Here is an 8,275-nt window from a genome sequence, read left to right as displayed (position 1 = left end):
ATTGCTGCAGCTATTCGGGGTCGTTTATGGTTCCATATAAATTTCTGAAATGTTTGTTCTATATCTGTGAAATATGTCATGGGTACTTTAATAGGGATTGCATTGAATCTATAAATCGCTTTGGGTAGTATGGCCATTTTGATGATGTTAATTCTTCCAATCCATGAGCATGGTACATGCTTCCATTTGTTTGTGTCTTCCTTAATTTCTTTCTTCAGTGTTGTGTAGTTTTCTGAGAACAGATCTTTTACCTCCTTGGTTAGGTTTATTCCTAGGTACTTTATTTTTCTTGTTGCTATATCGAATGGGTTTTTTTTTTTTTTCCTGATTTCTATTTCCAGTGTTTCATTGTTGGTATACAAGAATGCCTTTGATTTCTGAGTATTGACTTTAGATACAGAGGATGTTTTGATGGTTGCCTGATAGGAGGTGGGTCAGGAGGATGGGTGAAAAAGATAAAGGTATTAAGAAGTCAAATTGGTTGTTACAGAATAGTCATGGGATGTAAAGTACAGCATAGGGAATAGAGTAGCCAAACAACATATATGTATGACCCATGGACATGGACAACGGAGTGCAGGGGGAGGTTGGATGGGGGAAATAGGAGAAAAACTGGGACAACTGTAATGTCATAAACAATAAAATATAATTTAAAAAAGAATATTGAGACATAAAAAAATATTGACCTTTTGAATTCCTAAACACATGGCCTGAGGCAAGCTGGGAGTATAGCTCTTTGATTTGGCAGGGAGGCTAGGGAGCAAGGATTAGGCAATGGCCCGTGTGAGGGACTCAGGGTGGGATTTGGAGGAACTGTCTTAATGAGAGTTTGGACCAGGGGCAAGGGAAGGCTTTCTGCTGGATTTAACATCTCTCCTCCATACTCCCACAGCATCTACATCATCTACACATCATTGACTACATTATATTGCACCTCTTTATGGGTCTCTCTCCTCTATGAGAATAAATATTTGACTGGGTAGGTACCTGTCACATGGCTCAGTTATAGGAAATGCTGACGTAATGAGATTTAGTGATGACATGGATACTCAAGGGCTCATTCTTGGACTCAGAATTCCAAGATGATGGACTGTAAAGCAGACTTGAGAATTCAACCTGAGACCCCTCTAGTGGGCTTTTGGGTATGGCAGGAGTAGGGAGCAATGGTCTGACTTCATTCATGCCAAGCTTAACAAATGGTGAGCCTGAGGCAGTGATTACTAACTTTCTGCCCTAGACAAGATTGGCTCAAGAACTGAAGGAATATTGTATTGAATGTGGATCACTTTGAGAGTCTTGTTAAGGTAGAAGCAGAGGAAAGAAGGTGAGATCTGATATAAGCTTAAAATTATTTACACTCAAAAGATTGGGCTTAGGCAGCAACCACACAATTTGGCTTTCTCGAATTACTATTATGTTAAAGGCAGTAGATTTTCTATTTGTGGTAGTTGTATTCTAGAAATTTGCTGGAAACACTGATTAGAAAATACAGAACCATTGATCCCAGGGAAAATGCAGGGTTAAATTCATGTGAGCCTGTGGTTACATTTTCATCAGCCAATCGGTACATAACCCTGTTTTACATGTGTTTCTGTTTAAAGATATCTTATTTCCTTCTTTAATATATATTATGGATTCATTAACATTGAACTCATGGCCAACAACACCGTAACATATGCCTGAAAAATGCTTATTTAACACACATATTTTCTCCATAAGGTGCTTCCTGTACTTAGGAAGACTGGAAAGCACTTCATCACTATACTTGGGAGCCATTTTAAAAAGCAAAATCACCAACAAACATTAAAAAAAGTGAAAAATGTGGCACTAAATAGACCACTTGTTTATAGTCTGAGAGCTAAAACAAGAAGGCAGATGATTGCCTTGTTCAACCTCAGCTGGGAATGTGTATGTCAGGTGAGAAATTTTTCACTGTTCTTCCCATGTCCATGAATGACTGTGAAAATGCCACAAGTATTAATTTAGGGGTTACAACCAAATTTTAGGGAGTAGGCAAATTCCCAAACATACAATCCACAAATAATGAGAATCCACGGTAGCTATAATTTATCAAACACCTATCACATGGCATTGAATTAGGTGCTTTACATATGTAAAGGCATTATGTGTGCCATAAAAAAGTTCAACTTTCTGCTCTTCAAATGAGATGACTCAGCTAACAATGGTGGACATGTCTTAGATACATAAGATATCTACCTTGGAAAAAGTAGGACTTTACAAGATTAATGTCATATAATTTTTACACCACGCTTAAGGATGCATTAATGGACCTGGAAACTTAGGCTGGGTTTCTGTTCCTCTTGGAAACTTCTAACTCAATAGTCTGGGCTCCTATAGAAAACTAAGAATTCACTTCATACTCAGCAACAGAGCTATTGACTCATTATACTTAAAGTCCCACAAGACTGTGTACTAAGGTATGAAGAGAATCTTTCTTACAGGGAAATATGCCCAGTAGTTTAGAGTACAATCATCTTCCCAAGGAACATCATGTGAAGCCAGAAACAGTCAAGTAAACAAATTCAAAGAAACAAATATGTTTTTCAGGGCACTAAGTGGAAACCTGAGAAATTAACAAGCTCCAGAACATACCAAATTCTGAAGTTTCATACCTGCTAAATGATGATCTGGTCCAATCAACTGTGCATCTACAATCTTCATATCTGCTGCTTGTGTTCCATGCAGGTCAGCCTGGACTCTGTTCCAAATTGCATGGTGTTTAGTCTTCCTCCTTATCTTGACTCCTATCACAATGTCTTCTCTTCCCAACCAAAGTGTCCTTGACCAGCAAGGCTCAGTTCAGTCCCACATCTCTTATCAAGCTCTCAGCTCTCTGGATCTTCCTTGATTGTGGGAGAATACAAACCACCCCAAATCTAGCTCATTTGTTACCTCATCTGTAAAATGGAAATAATAAGGCATAATTTTAAAAAATTAAGCAGCATAACACGTGAATGTGCATAGCACCAGGCCTCATACAAGGTGGATGCTCATCAATGTTAGCAATTCTGAATGTGAATTATGTTTTTTACTTTGATTCCTATGAATTAAACTTTTTTTTACCCCTTCTGTGGCGAAGTTTAGGAAGAAAAGAATAAGAAGGCAAAAGATAAGGCAACAGCAAGAAAGAATATGCTTTTGGCAGTGATTTCTGGATTTTGAATTTTATGGAACAGTGTAAGAATTTTGCAAACTGGTATCAAGTTGGTTAATATTTCCCTTTTTGTCTAAAATCTCCCTAATAACACTTCTACTTTATATAATAACTTTGGCAAAAAGGTAAGCAGGACATAATATCAGAAGTTTTTGTTCTGAAAATAATATATTTAACTTTAGGAAAAATTCACATTGCTCACCCATGCACTTACCCTATTATTCATTCATTGGCCAGATATTTATTAAGTAATATGCACCCGGAATTTTTCTAAGTAATGAGTACAATAGTAACCATGCCATTGACAGGGAAAGTTGCTGTACTCATGGAGCTTACGCATTTTATTTTTTTAATCAGATCTGTTTTCCAACAGATCTTGGAAAGCTCATGGTCAACCAGTACCAATCCAGTCTGGACCATGTGGATTTTGAGAACTATGGCATGAGAGTACTTAGTCACTAATGTAAGGTCCACTCCCTGCTTCTAATTCCAGAAGGAAGGAACAGGAAGGTGTCACACTATCCAGAGACTGGGAGTGTAGAGGCAAAAAGCAAAAACAGCTCCTCTGAGCAAGTATCTTCTGTCTCTGGGCAGCGAGTATGCCAGCCAGAGGACTGGACCTCAGGCTGGCTACTCTTTGTGAGAATAACCCCCATATAAACAGAAATCTTTCTAGAAGTTATCATTTTGACCATGAAGGACAACCATGTTTAGACCGAAGAAACCGGAAACATAGGGCACAAGCGATCTGAAAGAGTTGTCCAAGTGTGGAGATTAGCCCTGAGAAAAGAGGGGCGGGGGAGGAAAACCTGGCTATGTTTGGGCAGTTTCTCAGTTTGTTTCTCACCAGGATTCAAAAGCAAATAGCTAGATGTTGTGAAATATGAGCTTTTAAAAGTGCTATAGAAAACTTTTAACACTGTTAAACACTTGGAGCACTTAGCCAACAAAAATAAGACATTTGCTCTTATTCTGAAATCCAGAATTGAACAAACTAAGGTCAGAGTAACAGTTGTGTTTCATTTTAGCATGACTTAGTGAGAAATTGGAGAAGCCTCAGGGACTGATAAATCTCATGTGGTATGTTGAATTGTTAGATTGACTAGAGATAACAGTATATGTATATATAGTACTTTCTTCGTAAAAGTCACAATTAAGAGAATGTAACACCTAACATAAACAATCAGAACTTGTCACAATAGTTTCATTATGTATCGATAATAGACTGAGAGTCTCACATGACAATCTCCAGTGTCCTGGCCTAAGATGTGTAAAATGGAACAATAATACATTCTATATTCCAGAGGAACTCTTCAGAGTTTTAAGTATGTGTTTACTGAAAATGTGTAAAAGCCCTACCACATTTACAGGGCCTCACTTCTGAGATCTCTTTGCTCCTGCAGCATTACACTGCAAGAAGCAGGGAGCAGGTGTGTGAGTGCCAGCTTCCTGAACACAATGGGAATAGACAGAAATAAAAATGATCAAGAAATCATAAGCAGAAGGTTCTTCCTTGTCACAGCATTTTTGGATTAAAAATAAATAGATATACTAAAATTAGCTACAATGCTAAACCCTAAAGAAGAAAGCTTTTATTTACTAAGGCAAATGGTCTCAATGCAGAGTTGCAGACAACTTCGTGCTATAAACCACAGCAAGCAAATTAATTATTCCCAGATGTTGGGGTTGAAGAATGCTTGCTGAATTGTTTTGCTTCTTAAATTCTTCAGTATAAACACACTTACAGGATTGCATTCCCTTTTTTGGCTCCCAACATGCAAGTAATTATACACTATGCAGAATAAAGTTGGAGAGCTCTTCTTTCAATACCAAGCAAGTTCTGGATTCTGTCAGCCTTTTGGATACATGTCCACAAACATTTTTCTCTGACAGTCTTTAGGAACAACTTGTAAACAAGTTGTTTCAAGTTTATTTTTAAAAAACAATCAACAGCAGTACAAGCCTCATTTCTAAATTATTCCAAACTCATTAAGAGTTAGAGGGGGCAAAATTCATTCAAATATAGTACAGCTCTTGTCTTCCACCAAGAGCGAGCTTTTCTGCAATCCCTGTGAGTGAAGGGTCAGAAATCATATTAGTTTCCATATTTTTATATTCTTTGCATTTTGCCAACATGTAAACAAAGACAAAAATGGGTTGTGAATCAATTGTGAATTGAGAATATGTTTAGGATTAAACATAGATTATCTGATTATGTCCAGAATAATGGAAGAGTCATATTTTCTATTCCAGCTCCAGATTTTCACAGGGCAAAGAAAATACACCTGGGGAAGGATGAATCATGGAGGGTTTCGGGGGGGAGGGGATGTCTGGACCTTCACATTTCTTAGAGTAAATAAATTCAGTGGATTTGTTTGAGGTCTTTTTAAATTGAATGTATCGGGGTGACACTGGTTAATAAAATTGTATAGGCTTCAGGTGTACAATTCTACAATATAACACACCATCTGTATACTGTACTGTGCATTCACCACCCCAAGTCAAGTCTCATTCCATCACCATTCATCCCCTCTATACTCTCTTCTACCTCCCCTCACCCCCCTTTTTCTGCATCTTTATATAATGAGGCAAAAGTGTAGTGTGTGTGTGTGTGTGTGTGTGTGTGTAAAATGTGTGTGGGGGAATGTGAACTTATGTATTCATTCATATAATAAACCCAATAATTCCATGTGTTAGGTTTTACTGTTATGTACTAAAAAATTAAATTTACTGGTCAGGAAAAAATGTGTGGGGGTGAGTAGGTAAGGAAGGCACAAGGAAAACCTCAGGAACTGTTTTAAATTTTTTTTTTTCTACAGGAGGAAATAGAAGTCTGCAATCCTGCCAACTGCCACACAAATGAGGAGGAAAGTTCAAGGAAAGGTGATATCTAAAAATAAATAAATAAAAGGAAATTCAATGAGAAAACAAAATTCAGGTCAGGTCGAAGCCCAGAGGAAAAAACGCTCATTCAGAACTGGGCTGTCATCCTGCTTTTTCTGAAGTGAGCAGCTGCTGGTTATTGAAACCAGCCCACACAGTTGGGTCCCTGCCGCCATGGCAACACTGCTGCGTCTGTGCTGGAGTAGCCAGGCACAGTGCCGTCCCAGGGCCCGGGAGCACTTTGGCTACGGATTAGGGAGGGTTTTTGTTTTCCATGTGTATTGGGAAAATTGATTCCTCAGTTTATGGTTGGCTATTGGAAACATGTCCGACCTATAATAAACCGTGACTTACCAGGAAGATTTTCATGCAAACAGCAACGTGGAAAGAAAGCACTGAGGTGTTCAACGGGCAAATAGGTTATTCCTAGTCTCTTTTAAATTTTCTTGTTATATCTCTTGTAAGCTCTGGGTATTTGTACATGGCCCCTTGTATTACAACTTTAAGATATTTTTAAAATTATGTTTAGCTTGCTTTTTATATTTGTAGTTTATAATAACACATAACCCTGAAAGGAAAAACTATAATAGTCAATTAAGTGAAGGCTTTGAAATTAAAAATATAGCCTGTAGCTTATATATCATATATGCAAAGCCTCAATAATTGGCACATTCAAGTGATGAACCCATCATTTTGGTTTCATTAGTACTACAAAGCAACAAACTTATCTACCAGCTAAGTATAAATAAAACTACAATATAATAATCTTACGACACAGCATAGTACATAGTAGCACAGAGTTTTGGGTCAAAGTGCCTGAGTTCCAATCTTACCATTTATCTGCGGTGTAATCTTGGGCAAGTTACTTAAAACTCTCTTTGATTATTTCCTCATCTTTAAAATGAATATAAAAGTAGTACCTGCCAGCTAAAGACTGTTATAGGTACTAAATAAGTTAATATTTGTAAAGTGCTTAGAGTTGTGTTTGGTTAGTGTATAAGTGCTAAGAAAAGTCAATCAATCAATCAATCGAATTTAAAAGAAATCTCTTTTTTAAGACCCTGGGAAACACTGCCTTTGAAATTTAGGACAGCATAGTGTATATGTGTACCTGTATTATCTATCACTCAAAAGATGTGAGATCTGTTTCTGACTTGTAACTAAATCACGTGGAGCCATACTTAAGGCCTCTTAACCCTAATAAAGCTGTGTGTGCATGTGTGTGTGTGTGAATTTAACCAGTGTATGTGTGCATGCACATGTGTGCATGAGTGTGTACATGGCAGGGACATGCTTTAAAAAATATATACTGGATCTTCTGATTCATTTAGGTCCCTACAAATGCTTATGTTTTTGTTAAGAGCATAAGGCACAGTACTTGCTCAACTGATCAAGTGTAAGATGCAGCCCTCAGGCTAGGAAATCTATCACTGTGACCACTTCTCTAGCAGCAGCTGAGGAGTCTCAGACACCTGGGGATGGAAAACCCAATGCTCATTCACCTACATAGCAGGAGGTAAATCATTTCTTTTTTTTCTCTGTGATTTTTATTTATTTATTTTTGACATATTTGTGTATATTTAAGGTATACATGTGATATTCTGATATACATATATAGAGAGAGAAATGATTACCACAATCAAATTAACATATCCATAATCTCCCATAGTTACCTTTGTTTTTCTGTTGTGAGAATACTTGAGATCTCTCCCCTCTTAGCAATTTTCAAGTATATCTTATTATTAACTATAGCCACCATGCTGTACATTGGAACTTAATTCATCTTATAACTGAAAGTTTGTGCCTTTGATCAATATCTTTCTCTTCCTCCCACCCCCTACCCTCTAGTAACCATTATTCTACTTGTTTATCGTAAGTGCAACAATTTTTTTAGATTCCACATATAAGATCATGTGATATTTGTCTTTCTGCACCTGACTTATTTCACTTAGCATAATGTCCTCCAGATTCACCCATGTTGTCGCAAATAACATGATCTTCTTTTTTAAAGTTGAATAATATCGTATTATGTGTGTGTACATTATGTGTGTATACATACATACATATATATATATATATATATATATATGGTCTGTCCAGAAGGTATACAGCCATGTAACATGAATAATAGAGACATTTATTGAAAAAGATACAAGAAACATTGTATGTAGGACAATGATGCCTCAGTCCCCTTCAAAGTAGGCACCTTGCAGCCTC

At 37.2% G+C, this 8,275-nt stretch overlaps 1 long non-coding RNA gene across 1 annotated transcript in view; it reads right to left on the bottom strand.

Moving 5' to 3' along the window:
- Nucleotides 1–230: 230 nt before the first annotated feature.
- Nucleotides 231–8,275, bottom strand: part of LOC128780864 (uncharacterized) — a 72,003-nt gene continuing 63,958 nt past the window's right edge. The window contains exons 3-4 of the long non-coding RNA XR_008426842.1: nucleotides 2,634–2,918; nucleotides 231–419 (exon numbers count right to left, since the gene is read on the bottom strand). This is a non-coding gene — a long non-coding RNA (uncharacterized lncRNA). The remainder of the gene's footprint in view (nucleotides 420–2,633; nucleotides 2,919–8,275) is intronic.

The sequence above is a fragment of the Desmodus rotundus genome, chromosome 5, assembly GCF_022682495.2.
Source record: "Desmodus rotundus isolate HL8 chromosome 5, HLdesRot8A.1, whole genome shotgun sequence".
NCBI lineage: Eukaryota > Metazoa > Chordata > Mammalia > Chiroptera > Phyllostomidae > Desmodus > Desmodus rotundus.
Note: the sequence above shows the minus strand (reverse complement) of the source record. Positions and strands in the feature narration are given on the sequence as shown.